The sequence below is a fragment of the Magnolia sinica genome, chromosome 12 (assembly GCF_029962835.1).
Source record: "Magnolia sinica isolate HGM2019 chromosome 12, MsV1, whole genome shotgun sequence".
Lineage (NCBI taxonomy): Eukaryota > Viridiplantae > Streptophyta > Magnoliopsida > Magnoliales > Magnoliaceae > Magnolia > Magnolia sinica.
This window is the reverse complement of record NC_080584.1, coordinates 39306568-39324097: the sequence shown is the minus strand read 5'-3', so window position 1 is coordinate 39324097 and position 17530 is coordinate 39306568. Positions and strand designations below refer to the sequence as shown.

Here is a 17530-nt window from a genome sequence, read left to right as displayed (position 1 = left end):
GTGTTGCACTACTCCGCTCAACTGACTTTGTTTGTGTAACTCCATGCAACAGATTTCCTGAAAACTTTAAAATTTTCTAATTTTTAGAATTTTTCAGGACTTAAAACTTTTCGAAGAATACCCCAATTCTTTTCATCATGGCCCGTATCAAGTGGACCTTTCGCCTCATCGAACCCTCTACCGCACAACTATGTCATCAGGAACTACCAAATCCTCCATCTACTCAAGCCACTGAACCATCTCCACCTTCTGACCAACCCTCCTGTAAACGTATGAAAACCACTTCTCGATAGCCTGCCTTTATTAAGGAGCCCGTGCTCCTGACTTTTGACTTTTCTGATCGTATCTCCTCCTTACCATCCCCCATTCACCAAGCAATTTCAATGGGGGATATTAAACGACCCCCGAGACACGGTTGTGATTACGACTAGGAGCAATGGTTGAAGACGATGACACATTTGCCAATAATAAGTCAGACCAACCCCCCGCTGACCATCCAGGTCAAAGAAACTTCACCGCAACAAGGCCAAAGAATTCTAAGAAAAGATCAAGGAGCATAAGAAGAAGAAACCCAAAATTCTTGGGAGTCAATCCGATTAATTCAGGGGATAATGAAATTTAATAATCCCCATAGGCAGGGTATGATGGTGATTGCATGAGACGGCGTTGAGGCTCCACCGTCATGAATCTATTCTTAATTGTGAGTCAACAGACCAAATGGACGGAGAGAAATTAGCTTATACTGAGTCTTGGTCATCAAGGGAACCAAGGATTCTTGAAGGTATCTTATCGGCGAAGAAGTCATGACAACAAGCCGGCGATATTCACCCAATGATCTTCCTCACCCCTTCACACAATCTACACTCCTTGTTCCCAACCCATTTCTATGAAACGCTACAGCAAAGTTTCAGAGAATGTGCCACACGCGCATCTCTATGGACTCCGGAAGAGTTCAGGACAAGGGGTCTACTGACATCTCGCGATCATTATCACAAATGGGGAACAACGATTCTGGCCAAGCACGCGAAGACTCTGATCAAGATCGATCTTTATAACACGATAGAAGCCACCTCACATCACTTTTACAAGGAACCTACAATCTTAAAAGGTTTCCTTAATTATTGGTGTCCTACCACCAACTCTTTCCATCTTCCATCAGGTGAGATGAGTATCACTCTATGGGACCTACACCACATCGACGGTCTACCGATAACCAGGGAATTCTATGATGAGTTCGTGCCAACGAATGAAGAACTAGCCTACATCTCATCTTCAAATCGTGTGCCTTCAGTCTCAGAGACTACCATCGAACTCTTTAAGGAGATGGCTAAGTTTCTAAAAATTCTCAAGATTTCATCTACACAATGGCTCAACATTTCAGCAGAACCTTTCGGTAACTTCCCTTCTTTACAAACTTCTCACCCTTATTACATCTTAATTTAAGGATTTTAATGCTTTTTTTCTTTTTTCTTTTTTGTTTTTAGGCTCAATGGTTGTCACTCATGAGAACTGACAACCCTCTGGAATAAGATAAAGGAGCGCCCTGAGTATAGCCACAATGGAGAACTTGCGTCATTTCTAGAGTACTAATTAAGCATAGTGGTTCTTCTTAGTTCAAAGTGGGTAGACGCTATTTGCCCCACCATATTCGTTGGTGTAATGGCAGAAGGGCTCAAGTTTTCTCTTGCTCCTCCAGTTTTATGTTCGATCTACAGGGCTCATGGGGAAATTGCCTCGCATGTCAAAAGCCCTACCGTTGGCTCTTCCTCTTCTTATACTCTATGGCATTACATCACTAGATGGCTTGGTGTATATTTCCCATGGACCTTTGAAGCTTTGGAGAAGGCCTATATCCATCCCTCTCATATTTCGCTTTGGTTCTTTCAAAGGAGAACAATGGTGAAGAGATCATACGAATGGATTGTTGACGCGATTTTATCTGATGATAATATTAACTACTTTCATTTTTGCCTATATCGTTATACAGAGGATACCGATAAAATAGACACTGGATCACTTACTCTAGGGGAAAGGGCATTTTTTCTGTCAATCTGAACCTACAGTCTTCCGTTTAGAGAGGGGGTAGAATTTTGGAGGGAGCCATACTACCCAAACCGTTTTGCTCGTCAATTTAGTTTTAACCAAACTATTCCAGAAGATTGTGGTTTGGTGACCAGAAGAATGCGGAGTTACAAGATTGGCCCTTATAATTGGGCGATGGTATGGAAACAATTTCTAGGCTGCCGAGTCAGATCTTCTTTTATCATCTCAAGCTGTAATCGCATTCCTCGTGCCTCTTATAGTCATATGAGATGGTGGGCTCATCAATCATACTTAGTTAATAGATGCTTGCCTATAAATAAACCCACTTGGATTCCACCTCCAAACTTAGAGGCCGCAAATTTGAAGAAGGGATAGGCTTTGTTCCAGAAAAAAGTCATGCCCCCTTTCCAGGTCATCTTTGAGTTAAGATTTCTACAGAAGATCCCATTCGTGAACGGAAGCCTGATAATACTTTGGAAGGATGGATCGCTTATGGAGTCATTAGGGATTTTGAAAAAGTTCCCCGGAATCGTTCTGAGAGAATAACCGAGGAAGTGACAAAAGCTTCTGCCCCAGCTCAAGAGAATGTTATTGAACCTCAAGATCAACTAGCTCCTTCTCCTGTCCCTAAAACTGTTCATCCTAGTTCATCCTCACCAATGACAAGATGTCGGTTGCCCTCTCAAGCTTCCCCCCCTTCACCTCAGGAAGGGGTCACTGTCACCGTTCCTTCACCTCCAATTAATAAAGATTCTCAACCTGAGAGTAATAGAATTCCATCTTCAAAGGGAAAAGAAATTATGATTGAAGAGGTAGAAGAAGGAGAATTAAAAGAAGAGAGTTCCCAGACTTCTTCATCTGAAGTTACTGCTTCCACTGAATATGATACAACCAGTGAAGATGAAGATGATGATTATGAAGATGGCAATGTTGACATTGATAGTGAGGAGGATGTTAATACAAAAGGCATTCCAACTGGTGAAGACCATCCTTTACCAACTTCTGAAGTTTAAGAGTATTAACCTCCCTGCGAGGACTTCGGTTGTTAGAAAAGAGGAAGAGGAGGTGCCTCTAGATTATGGCAAGGAGCTTTTGCGGTCTCATATATACATACACATAATAATTTGTGATAGTTATTTCATTGTTGGTATGATATATATGCACTCTTATTTCAGGTCCTCGTGTTGCGGCTACTAGAACAGATAATATTTCTACCGCTGATCTTCCCTCTACTGCACCAATAGTCTCACAAAGGGTTTCTTTGACTCCTTTAGAGGCGCCAGCAGTTTTCACGCCCCAAACCCAAAAATCAGACTCACAAGAAACCTGATCGCCGAATCCGGTGCCGACAGCCTCCGTAGTACCCCATTCTCGGCTTCCAGTGCCCATATGCCATATTTCGATCCTGGGATCCTACAAGGAGGATTTTCCAACGTATATTTATCTCATAAGAAGCATAACCATAAGTTTACCCGAATCACAAAGGTAACATCATCATCACATATCCACTAATATAAATATTTGAATACAGTATTAAAAGGGAAATACATATATCAAAATCAAAGCTCCAGAAGACGGCTGCATGCTCCGAGCTCAATGCTACTGTGACCTAACGCCACCTGCACGCATCTATCATGCATAAGCTTACAGAAAGCTTAGAGGGTGGTGAAAGTGTGTGCGTGAGGTAAGTGTTAAGTAAGCAATATCAAGGTAATCAGAGTAAGCAAAAATACTGACAAGCCCATAAATAATACAATATCAGAAATACTGGTAAGTTCATAAATCATACAATATCAAAGTAACGCGAAAACATGCTGATAAGCCCATAAATACTATTAGCCTTATGCAGGCTATGCGATGCAAAAATATAATAAACCAATATCATATACTGAGAAAGCAATGTAGATCAGTTGTGCAATGCGGAGACATAGTAAGCCAAATATCAGATATCGAGTCCACGAATACCGTCAACCTTAATTAGGTTATGTAATACAGAAGTACAATAAACTAAATGTTATGTGCTGAGGATGTAATGCAATATGTGAGTGAAAGAAATGACCAAGCTGGAGTGTGAAGTCGTAATGATAGTACGTAGTATCGCAGGCTACGGGATCCACCACAAGGGACTTCTATCCAAACCAGTCCCATACCTAAATTTAGCTAGTTAGACTCAATGTGCTAAACTCCTGATCTCAGATTAGTCATGCGCCCCAACCGAAATCCTGGCCATTACGAAGGTACACGTAACAAATAGTTGCCCACCACCAGCCTGAGTGGATAGTGAATGAATGAGTATGCAACTCCTGCTCAATAAGTCCACATATCAGTACGGCTTCTCTCTGGAAAATCATTGGGGTCTATTATACTCTAAACTAGATTACCGCCCCATCATGCGCAACAAGGTGAGTGGAAGAGACCTCACTATCCACATGCCAATAACGGGGCCGACTCATCGATAGCGGACCCATTCCTCGAGCTGGTCAAACTCATCTTAGCTTTGCCCCCTCGTCTCAGGCAGGTAAGGCTGCACCCCCTTCCAACTGACCACAACATAGTGGGAGATGTGGCCTAATGGTATACGACCCTCGTACGCTCATGCATCCACTCGGTCTAAACATTAGAGCAACCTCTGAAACTAAGAGGGTTTAAGAAATTTCACCCAGGGATTTCTATAGGACCCCATGTAGAACAGATTTTTGGTATCCCATCTGGCCATCCACGATATGCTTGTGGAGGTTATGGCCCTGATGTCACTAGGCTGTATGGTGGTCAAATCACACAAATACGAGATGTATAAGTCATACCATCCAGTCATGTATCAAACTTAGGCGTACCGCGCACTCATGTGGGGCAACTCCGCCTATCAGGGAGTCCCATAAATATCTCAACCTTATGGCATATGCAATGATCAACTATATCTCATAACAAATATGCAGATGATGTGTATGGGCATGTATCATGATGCTATGCTGTCACATGCTTATAATTGGTCTTGATAATCGCCCTCGATATTTAGCTTCGATAATCGGGCTACCTCGATAATTGGCCTCGATAGTCGGCCTCTATAATCGGCCACGATAAATCTGCCTCAACAATCGGCCTAAAGGAAGGTCACAATGTGGACATTTAACCAACATTGCTCCCAAGGATTGGCCCATATAGAGTCAAACATATGGTGGGCCCATGGCCTCACACAGGGGTCTAATATACATCACACTAGGCCATAAATACATCACATCGGGCCTCATTAATGACTACAATTACATCACAACGGGCCCCATACAATCACAATGGGCCTCATACAATCACGATGGACCACATACAATCACAATGGGCCACATAATCACAGTGGGCCGCATACCATCACAATGGACCACATACAATCTCAATGGGCCTTACACAAGGGTCTCATACATCAAGTGAGCCGCATCATATAGGCCTTATACATCACAACAGGCCTCATCATGTAGGCCTTATATACCACACATTGGGCCACATCACATGGCCTAATACACATCACTATGAGCCGCTCACATGGGCCTACTACACATCACTAAGGGCCACATCACATGGGCCTAATACACATCACTATGGGTTGCTCACATGGGCCTACTACACATCACTAAGGGCCACATCACATGGGCCTAATACACATCACTATGGGCCGCTCACATTGGCCTAATACACATCACTATGGGCCGCATCACATGGGCCTAATAACATTACTATGGGTTGCATCACATGGGCCTAATAACAACAAGTGGGCCGCATCACATGGGTCTAATACGCACTAAGTGGGCCACATCAATGGGCCACACCAATGGGCCTCCTATACAACAAGTGGGCCGCGTCAATGGGTCGCACCAATGGGCCTCTTATACAACAAGTGGGCCACATCAATGGGTCGCACCAATGGGCCTCTTATACAACAAGTGTGCCGCATCAATGGGCCTCAAATATATAATAGGTGGCCTCAAATACATCTAATTGGGCTCACCGTTTTAGGTGAGCTATCTACACCATACATCTATTTTTAGAGATCACCTTAGAGTGTTACCCAAATGAATCATAACGGGAGATCATCTAGGCCATACCACAAATAACCGTGGAGATAATGATTCTCACTATTAGATTAATCATAGGGCCCACCATAAAGTTTATTCTCCATCCAATCTAATCACAAGGTCACAAAGACCTGGATTAAGGGGGTAAACAAATATCATATTGATCCAAAAGCCTCTGTGACCCAAAAAGGGTTTCAATGGTGGATGTTCAATCCCACTGTTTTTGGCAGTGTGGTCCACTGATAAATAGATCTACCTCATTTTTATCTCAAGCCTTAAGACAAGCTTGCCATGATGGACGGTTTAGATATAACACAAATGTCAAGGTGGTCCCCACCCTCACAAACATATATATATATATATAATATAAAGGTTATATATTTATCTGGTGGGCGCCAAGTGGGGACCCACCAGTTGTTAAAAGTGGATTGGCTGGTGCGCCATCACCAAGTTCTGTGGGGCCTTCCTGACGTGTGTGGGTTTCATCCACACCGTCCGTCCATCTGGACGGGACCCACTTGGTGCATGGGTGGAATCCAGACCATTTATTTGTGGTCCCCACCAGTGGCAGTAGCTACTGCATACTTTAACAAGTTTTATGGGTCCCATCTGAACCGTGGACCATACATAATTTATGTATTTTGTCCCAACCGTCCATCTGGACGGTGAGGACCCCACCTAGCTGTTATATTGACATCAGTAAGTTATGAGGATCTTATTAGAGGTATGCATTTTATCCAAACCGTCCATCTAATTGGTAAGATCATCTTAAGGCTAGAGACTAGATGAGGCAGATCCAGATCATTTGTGGGCCACGAGTCTGGACCCACCCTGGTGTATGTATTGTATACCCACTCCGTCCACCTGTCAGGACGGTGGTGTGGACCCCCACTGTGATGTTTGTCTTATACACACCGTCTGTCTGACGGGTCCACCTTGATTCCTTTGTTTTAGCCCCGTCATTCAGTCTGTTAGACTTATGGCCCACTTGATAGTTGTGTTGTACATCCTTGATTATTCATTTGGTAGGCCCATTTGAAAGGTGTAGGCCCACCTGCTGGTTGTATAGGGCCCACCTACTTCGAGGCCCTTGTATGAGGCCCAATGCGATATCCTATGAGGCCCAGCCAAATGTATTTGTGGCCCATTGATACAGCCCACTTGATGTATATGAGGCCCATATGGTAAGGCCCAATGTGATGTATTCTGGCCCATATGTCATGGCCCATCGTGATGTACATTGGGCTATTGTGTGAGGCCATGGGACCACTATACGTTTGGCTCTATGTGGGCTACTCCTTGGGAGCAATGTTGGTTAAATGGCCACATTGATGGGCAATGATGGTTTAATGTCCACATTGTGACCTTTCCTTAACCGATTGTATAGGTCGATTCTGATTGTCGAGGTCGAATATCGAGGCCGATTCCGATTGTCGAGGCCGATTATATAGGTTGATTCTGATTGTTGAGGCCAAGTGTATAGGCCGATTTCGATTTATCGAGGCCAATTGTATAGGCCAATTCCAATTGTCGAGGCTGACTGTATAGGCCGATTTCGATTTGTCGAGGTCGATTATATAAGCCAATTCTGATTGTCGAAGCCGAGCATTGAGGCTAATTCTGATTGTCGAGGCCGATTGTATGGGCTGATTCCAATTTGTCGAGGCCGATTGTATAGGTCGATTTTGATTGTCGAGGCCGATTGTATAGACCGATTCCTATTGTCGAGGCTGATTGTATAGGCTGATTTCGATTTGTCAAGGCTGATTGTATAGGTCGATTTCGATTCTCGACGCCAATTATATAGGCCGATTCCAATTTGTCAAGGCCGATTGTATAGACCGATTCCGATTGTCGAAGCCGATTGTATAAGCCGATTCCAATTGTCAAGGCTGAGTATCGAGGCCAATTCCTATTTCTCGAGGCCAATTGTATAGGCCAATTTCGATTATCGAGTCCTAGTATCGAGGCCAATTCTGATTATCGAGCCGGGTATTGAGGTCGATTCCTATTGTCGAGGCCGATTCCGATTGTCAAGGCCGATTGTTCAGGCCGATTCCGATTGTCGAGGCCGATTGTATAGGACGATTCTGATTTGTCGAGGCTAATTGTATAGGATGATTCTGATTGTCAAGGCCGATTGGATAGGCCGATTCTGGTAGTCGAGGCCGATTGTATAGGCCGATTCTAATTTTTCGAGGCCGATTGTATAGGCCGATTCTGATTATATAGGCTAATTCTGATTATTGAGGCAGAGTATCGAGGCTAATTTCGATTTATCAAGGTCGATTGTATAGGTCGATTCTGATTGTTAAGGCTGAGTATCGAGGCCGATTTCGATTGTCGAGGCCGATTGTATAGGCCGATTCCGATTTATCGAGGCCAATTGTATAGGCCGATTCCGATTGTTGAGGCCGAGTATCGAGGCTGATTCCGAGTATCGATTTCGATTGTTGAGGCCGATTTCAATTGTCGTGGTCGATGATAAGACTCGTATCCTAGTCCGTACCATTACATAGGCTTCTGCGGTCCTTCCGGTCGAATTTCGGCAATCCTCGACCCGTATCCAACGTTTGCGCAAGATCCTAAGTCGAGTCCCACATACCAACGTCGACTCGAATCGAAACCTGTACATTGGCGACTGCGCCGTCGCCATGGTTCCAACATCGCGACTCGCGCACTGATCCGATACCCAGGTCAGAAGATGTGGGCCCCCGTTTAATTCGAAGAAAATGCCACGCGTTGTGAATTTTGAGGGAATCTCTACAACATGTCCCATCAATCAATCAATCACTCATGTCAAGTACAAGTCAAGTACAAGCCATACCCAAGTACAACAACCTATCTCTCCCATTCCCAAAGTCAACTCTCTCTCTCTCTCTCCCCCTCTCTCTCTCCACCAATCCCTTTCTTACAACACATCACTCCACCCATCCTTTTCTTACAACCCATCACCCATCCTTATCATCCCATCACTTCTCTCTCTCCCTCATTTCTCAAAAATCTCCCAAGCAACATCCCACATCCAAGCTCCCTCTTTCCCAAACTACAAGTGTGGCCCACCCTCCATCTCTCATCCCCAAACCCCATCAACCACCATCAAAAGTGTAGGCAAGGAGCTAAGGAGGCTAAGGGAGTAAGGAGAAGGCCTAGAGGTGGGCGATCCACCGTAAATTCTTATTTTAGGGCCCACTTGTTGGTGGGACCCATTTTGATGTATGAGTTGTATCATGTGGTACCCATAGTGGCGAGGCCCCTCCATCACCATCCTTCTTGTCTTTCTTTCTCTCTCTTTCTTTATTTTCTTTGATGATGTGGCCATGTGGTCCACCTAGGTAGACCGCCATCATAAAGTATGTGATCTATCCGCACCATCCACCCTCGTGGGACCCATTTGATGGATGTGTTGATCTACACCATCTAGCCCATTGGTGGGCTTGGATGGAAGGAAAAACACAAACATTAGGTGATCCAAATAGGTGGGCCACGTTCACGTGGGACCCACCATGATGTCTGTGATCATCCATGCCATCCAGCGTCCCTGGACGTAGGTTGTGGCTAACGTGGAGTGCGTGTACTGGCATGGGCGTGTACTAACAGCTAACAAAATAAAATAAAATATATAGTCTTTTTAAAGTTTTGGGGTGGACTGCTCATGCAGGCCCCACCTTGATGTATAAAGTTAATCCAAGTCGTCCATCCTTTTCCTCAGATCATTTTAGGCGTTGAGCCAAAAATTGAGACCTATCCGATTCTCGGGCGGGCCATACCATAGGAAATAGTGGTATTACCATTAAAACCTACATTGATTCTTCCATTCGTCAAAAATACGTTGCATATTGGTCTCATTTGGTCGATCAGGGGCCATAGAATCAAATGGCTGGGTTGGATTTCCTTGATGCTGGCCCCACCTATGAAAAACCACAGGAATATTGATTTTTTTTAAAAAAAACATTGCATTAGGTAGCAGGCGCTGCCAGCCGCTGACGCATGAGGATGCACAGCGTCATGCTGCTGTGGACGCTGGAGGCAGGGACCCACGGTCCTAGCCCTGGGCCCCACCATGATGTGTGTGAAACATCAACACCGTCCATTGATGGGTCCCCTTCTAACTGTGGGCCACCCCAAAATCAGCTGCATACGGAACGCTCAGGTGGCCCACATGGCTGGAAGCAATGCGGATTAAACGTCTGCCATTGAAACCCTTTCTTGGGTTACAGAAGTTTTGGATCATATATTAAATTTCTTTTTACTATTCATCCAGGTCCGTGTGACCTTATCCACTGATTGGGTGGAAACAAACATTATGGTGGGCCCCATGTCCACGTGACCTCCTCAACAGGTTGGGAGGAAAATAAACATTACAGTGGGCCCCATGTTTCTGTGACATTGTCAACGGCTGGATGGAAAATAAACGTTATGGTGGGCCCCACATGGGACCCACTGATGTATGTATTGCAATCCGCACCTTCCATTACTATGGGCCCCACCATGGGGTATGCACCTCGTCTATGCCGTCCATCCTTGCCATCCCTATGGGATCCACCATAATGCATGGGTTGCATCCAAGCCGTCCAACCATTTTTAAAAGATCATTTTAAGGTTTGAGACTAAAAGTAAGGTAGATCAAGGATCAGGTGGACCACATTATAGAAAATAGTGGGTTCAAATATCTACCATTAAACCCTTAGAAATTTTAATGGTGAAAATCTTTATCACCACTTATATTTGGGTGTGGCCCATTTGATATATGCATGACCCATTGTTGAGGCCCACCTTGATTTGTATAAGGCCCATGTTGTGAGGCCCATTATGATGTATGCAAGGCCCATGGTTATGGTCCATTGCAATGTACGTAAGGCCCATTGGTGTTGCCCATTGATACGGCCCACTTGATAAATATAAGGCCCATGTGATTAGGCCCATCTTGAAGTAATTGTGGCCCATCCGTTGGGCCCATCTTGATATACACAAGACTCATGTACATGAGGCCCATTATAACGTGATTCCACCATGATTTATGTGTTGACCTTTCTAGCGGGCTATGCCTTGGGAGCAATGATGGTTTGACATCCACATTGTAAGGATAATGCTGGTTAAATGTCCACATTGTGACTCTCCCTAAGGCCCATGGATAGGCCCATACTTGTAGTGTGTAGGCCGTCTAGGCCCACCTTCGCTATGCACAGAGCCCATCACTATATAACATACTTAGTATAGATCCATGATTCATGATCATACGCATCATATGTATGCTTGATATGAGGAGTGACTGATCATAGCATATGCCCTCGGGCAGATTGTTTATGGGCTCCCTGATATGCGAAGTTGCCCTTCATGAGCCCACGGTATGTGCTGGATTTGTTGCATGTCTGATAGAGTGATTCATGTACTTGCATTTGTGTGATTATGATTATTGTATGTCATAGCGACATCAGGGCCATAGCCTCCATAGACACATCGTGGATGGTTGGATTGGATATTGAAAATACTGTTTCTAGCATCGGGGCGCCATAGATCTCCCTGGGTGAAAATCCCTAAACCTGATGGTACCAGAGGATGACTCCAATGTCGAGACCGAGTGGATACACAAGCGCGCGAGGGCCGTATACCAGTAGGATGCGTCTCCCACTGTGTTGTGGTCGGTTGGAAAGGAGTGTGACCTTACCCACTTGAGTGAGGGGGCAATTTCTAGGATGAGTTTGACCAGGTTGAGGAATGGGTCCGCTATCGATGAGCCGGGCCCAATATTGGCAGGCGGATAGTGAGGTCTCTTCCACTCTCCCAGTTGTGCGTTCGGATAAGGGCGACAAGCTGGTGTAAAGTGTACTAGACCCCGATGATTATCCAGAATGAGAATTGTACTAATATATGATAAGGATTGGCATGCTTGAACTGCATCTCGCATCGCATGGTCTTGACATGGCCGATAGCATTCATATCTTGCATCGCATAGCCTTGGTACGACTGATTGCATTCATGTACCCATCAGCATGATTTCACATTTCTCTGACCTTACATTCTGAGCACGCTTATATTGCGCACATACTTACACCACCCTCTAAGCTTTCTATAAGCTTATGCACAATTGATGCGTGTAGGTGACGTCAGGACACAGCCATAGCCTTGTCGCAGTTGGAGTGTACAGCCGAGCTTTTAGAGTTTCTGTTAATATCATTATCTTGTATTTCCCTTCATACGCACTCTACTCAAAGTTTTTTTTATCATAGTGGATTTTGTGATGGTGTTCTTGTGGTTATTGTTCGTGGGTTATGCTTATGATTATGCTCATTACAAATTAAATTAATGATTAGAAATCCTCCTTGTAGCATCCCAGGATCGGAACCTGGTGTATGGGTACCGGGAACCGAGAATGGGGTACTACAGAGGCTGTCAGCACCGGATTCGGCAATCGAAAATTTTGTGAGCCCAGTTTCTGAGTTCGGCGCATGACACCGATTGTCGAGACCTATATAATGTGTATGCGACACGTGTTTGAGTCCCAATGATATGTATATGTGGCTCGTATTTGAGGCCCATCATGATGTGTATTAGGCCCTTGTGTGAGGCCATGGGTCTACTATATGTTAGGCTCTATGTGGGCCACTCCTTGGGGGCAATGTTGGTTAAATGTCCACATTGTTGAGACCGATTGTCTATGCCGATTGTCGTGCTGGTTATTGATACCGATTATGAGTATGTGACAGGATAGCATCACGATATATGCCCATACGCATCATCTGCATATTTGTTACGAGATGTGGTTGACCATTGCATATGTCATTGGGCATGTTATTATGAGACTCCCTAATAGGCGAAGATTGTCTCACATGAGTACATGGTATGCGCAGGATTGATGCATGACTGGATTGTATGACTCACGCATCTTGCATTGTGTGTTGTGATTACTGTACGCCCTATTGACATCAAGGTCGTAGCCTCCACAGGTATTTTGTGGATGGCCAGATGGGACATCAAAAATCTGTTCTACATGGGGTGCTATAGATATCCCTGGGTAAAAGTCCCTAAACCCTCTTGGTTCTAGAGGTTGCTCCAACGTTTAGACAGAGTGGATGCACGAGCTCATGAGGGCCGTATACCGTTAGGCTGCGTCTCTCATTGTGTCATGGTCGATTGGAAGGGGGTACGGCCTTACGTGCCCAAGTGGAGGGGGTAACGGTAGGCTAAGTCTGACCAGCTCGAGGAATGAGTCCGCTATCGATGAGTCGGGCCCGATATTGGCAGGCGGATAGTGAGGTCTCTTCCACTTACCTTGTTACGCGCGATGGGGCGACAATCTGGTTTGGAGTGTAATAGACCCCGGTAATTTCCAAGAGAGGAACTGAACTGATATGTGGACTTATTGAGTAGGAGTTGCATACTCATACATTCATTTCATTCACTATCCACTCGGGCTGGTGGTGCCCAACTAATTGTTGTGTACCTTCCCATGGCCAGGATTTCGTTTGGGCGCACGACTAACCTAAGATCAGGAGTCTACCACATTGGGTCTGACTATCTAAATTTAGGTATGGGACGGGTTTGGATAGAAGTCCTTTGTGATAGACCCCGTAGCTTGCGATACTACGTACTATCATCCCGACTTCACACTTCAACTTGGTCATTTCATTCACATCGCATATTGCATTGCATCCTCAACACATAGTATTTGGCTTACTGTCTCCGCATCACATAGCTGATCTACATTACTTCATCAGTATATGATATTAGTTTAATTATAATTTTACATCGCATAGCCTGGTTAAGGCTGATGATATTTATGGGCCTATCAGCATATTTTCGCATTACTCTAATATTTTATGATTCATGATCTTGTCAGTATTTTCACTTATTCCGATAATGTATGATTTATAAGCTTTATTGTATACTTGGCACTTACCTTGTGCACACATTTTCACCATCTACTAAGATTTCTATGAGCTTATGCACGATAGATGCGTGCAGGTGGTGTTAAGTTATAGCGACGTTGAGCTTGGAGCATGCAGCGGTCTTCTGGAGCTTGAGTTTCAATTTATGTATTTCCGTTTCAACATTGTACTCAAATTATTATATTGGTGGATATGTGAGGATGGTGTTGCCCTTGTGATTTGGGTAATCTTGTAGTTATGCTTATTACGAGATAAATGTATGTTGAAAAATCCTCCTTGTAGGATCCCGGGATCAAAATCTGGCGTATGTACGCTGGGAACCGAAAATGGGGTACTAAGGAAGTTGTCAGCACCGGATTCGGGGATCTGGAATTTTGTGAGCTCGGTTTCTGAGTTTGGGGCATGACACATGATTTTTCCAGAAAATATGGGACACATAGATATCAAGCCAGGGGTGATCCAACTCCTTCCAAAATTTCATGGGCTTGAATCTGAAAATTCGTATCTACACTTGAAAGAGTTTGACAAGATTATAGCCACTCTATACTTTCCAAACGTGTCCGATAACACAGTCAAGCTGAAAGTCTTTCCTTTTTCTTTAAAAGAGAAAGATAAGAGGTGGTTACATTCACTACGTCCTCGATCTATTGGTAGATGGAATAACATGACAAGGGAGTCCATATAAAAAATTTTCTCATACCACAAGACGAACACCCTCAGAAAGTCAATCATGAACTTTGCCCAAAAGGAAGATGAAACATTCTTCCAATGTTGGGAGCGGTTCAAAGATCTTGTCAGTTCATGCCCACAACACGGTTTTGAAACGTCGCGCATCAAAAACTTCTTCTATGATGGACTGACATCTTCCATGCGCCAATTGGTTGAGACAACATGTAACGGGGAATTCATGAATAAAAATGTCGATAATGTATGGGAATACTTTGATAAGCTTGCTGAAAACACACAATCATGGGACATCTCCCCAAAATCAAGCACCACGTCTAGGCCAACTCAATCTAATGAGAGGGGTAAAATTTACCTACTAAAAGAGGTTGATAATATCATGCTAAAGTGGCTAATCTTACTAGAAAACTCAAGGCCATAGAATTAAAGAAGGATAAGGCTAAGGAAACTATTTGCGGTATTTGTGCTTGCAACATTCATACAACTGAAAATTATCCAATAATACCTACCTTTCAAGAGATACTGAATAAGCAATCCAAAGCTGTGAATAATTACCAAAGACCTTTCAGTGGGCCTACCTCTAATATGTACAATCCCAGCTGGAGAAATCATCCAAACTTCAGTTGGAGAAAAGGACAAATTGCTATACCTCAAGGATTCCCTAATCAAATTTCACATGAAGGGAAACCTCAGGAAGATCCAGTTTTAAAGCATCTTTAAAATCAAGAGCTTTTCAATCAGGGTATGCTACAAGTCTTTCAAGACCTCACAAAGGTCATACAAGGACTTGAGATTAAAAGTGAAATTGGGAATAAGGGGAGCCTTCCAGCTCAACCTCTTCCTGATCCAAAACCGCAATATGAAGTTAGCGACCCGAGCTCTTCAAATTAGATAGAGCAAGCTAAATCTATCACCACTCTTAGGAGTGGGAAGACCATTGACAAAACCATTCTGGTTAGGGTAGAAAAGCCTAAGGACCTGAAAGAGATCAACAATGATAGATCTAGCCATGCCCCATAAGAATTAGAAGCAGAACCTCGAGGGAAGTCGATTGCCCCATTTCCCCAACGGTTGATTAATCTAAAACCTCTCTCTAACTCTCAAGACATTCTAAAGGTGTTGAAACAAGTGAAGGTCAATATTCTTTTACTTGATGTCGTAAAACAAATACCTTCATATGCAAATTTCTGAAAGACTTATGTATGACCAAAAGACGGTAAAATATTCAAAAGAAGATCTTTTTAACTGAAAAAGTAAGTGTCATCCTAAAGCAAGATGTACCACAAAAGTAAAAAGATCTCGGTAGCCCAACCATCACTTGCGTAATTGGGAACTACCAGATTAAGCACGCACTTCTTAACTTAGGAGCAAGCTTGAATCTGATCCCGTACTCGGTCTATGAGCAACTAAGTCTAGGTGAATTAAAACCCACCCGGACCACATTATAACTTACTGATTGCTCAGTTGTGTACTAAGAGGGATAATTGAGGATGTGTTGGTCCAAGTTAATAAATTTTACTACCCGGTAGATTTTATCGTCTTAGATACTCAACCCATCGTGGACATGAGCACTCAAATTCTTGTAATTCTTGGTCGCCCATTCCTTGCCACATCAAATGCAATTATTAATTGCAGGAATGGAGTCATGAGTTTGTCTTTTGGAAATATGACATTGGAGTTGAATATCTTTTTTAATACGGGCAAGCAGGTAAAGGATGATGATGATGCCCACAAGTTAACTTGAATGATTCTTTTGTGGAGGATAGAGCACTTTTGACTTTATCCTCTGATCCTCTAGAGACGTGCCTAGCCTACTCCCATGATTTTGATGATGACATGATTAGAGAGATGGGGACCATGCTGGATACCGTGCCGGTACATGAAGTTAACCGGTTAAGGCCACAGTTCGAAGAATTTCCCCAAACTGATGTAGTGTCTCTACTGTCTAACCTTAAAGTGTCGAAGCTTGACCTAAAACCTTTACCCTCTGATTTGAAATATGTCTATTTAGGTCAAGATGAGACATACTAGTGGTGATCTCTTCCCACCTTAAGCAAGAACAAGAGAGTATGCTTATCTCTACTCTCATTAAGCACAAAGGAGCTCTTGGATGGTCGATTGCGGACCTTAAGGGAATTGACTCTTTGATTTGTACTCACTGCATTCATCTTGAGGAGAATGCGAAGACCTCCTGAAAACCACATCGTAGACTAAATCCAAACATGAAGGAAGTGGTTAAGGCCGAGGTTCTTAAGCTATTGGATGTAGGTATCATATACCCAATATCCGATAGCCAATGGGTGAGTCCAACTCAGGTGGTTCCCAAGAAGTCTAGAATCACCATCATAGCCAATGCTAATAATGAACTCGTGTCAACTATAATCACTACTAGTTGGAGAATGTGCATTGACTATAGGAATTTGAATACCATCACGAGGAAGGACCACTTTCCTTTGCCCTTTATCGATCAAATTTTAGAAAGGCTAGCTAGTCACTCTTACTATTACTTCCTCGACGGTTATTTAGGCTACAATTAGATCAAGATAGCCCTTGAAGATCAGGAAACCCCGCCACTTTTCAGCTATGCATGCTGAGTATTTTTTCTAACATGGTGGTGCAATATTTAGAGGTCTTCATGGATGACTTCTCAGTCTTTGATTTATCTTTCAGTGAATGTTTGGAAAATTTAAAAATTTTGCTAAAGTGATGCGAGGAAAAGAACTTGGTACTGAATTGGGAAAAGTCTCACTTCATGGTTCATAAGGGAATTATCCTTGGACATATCATCTCGTCCAAGGAAATTGAAGTAGATAAGGCTAAAATTGATCTTATCTCTAACCTACCTCCACC

At 43.6% G+C, this 17530-nt stretch overlaps 1 non-coding gene across 1 annotated transcript; it reads right to left on the bottom strand.

Moving 5' to 3' along the window:
• Positions 1–14708: 14708 nt before the first annotated feature.
• On the bottom strand, positions 14709–14815 carry LOC131222032 (small nucleolar RNA R71). Its single transcript, XR_009159741.1, has one exon. It is a non-coding gene; the product is annotated as a small nucleolar RNA R71 (small nucleolar RNA).
• Positions 14816–17530: the final 2715 nt, after the last annotated feature.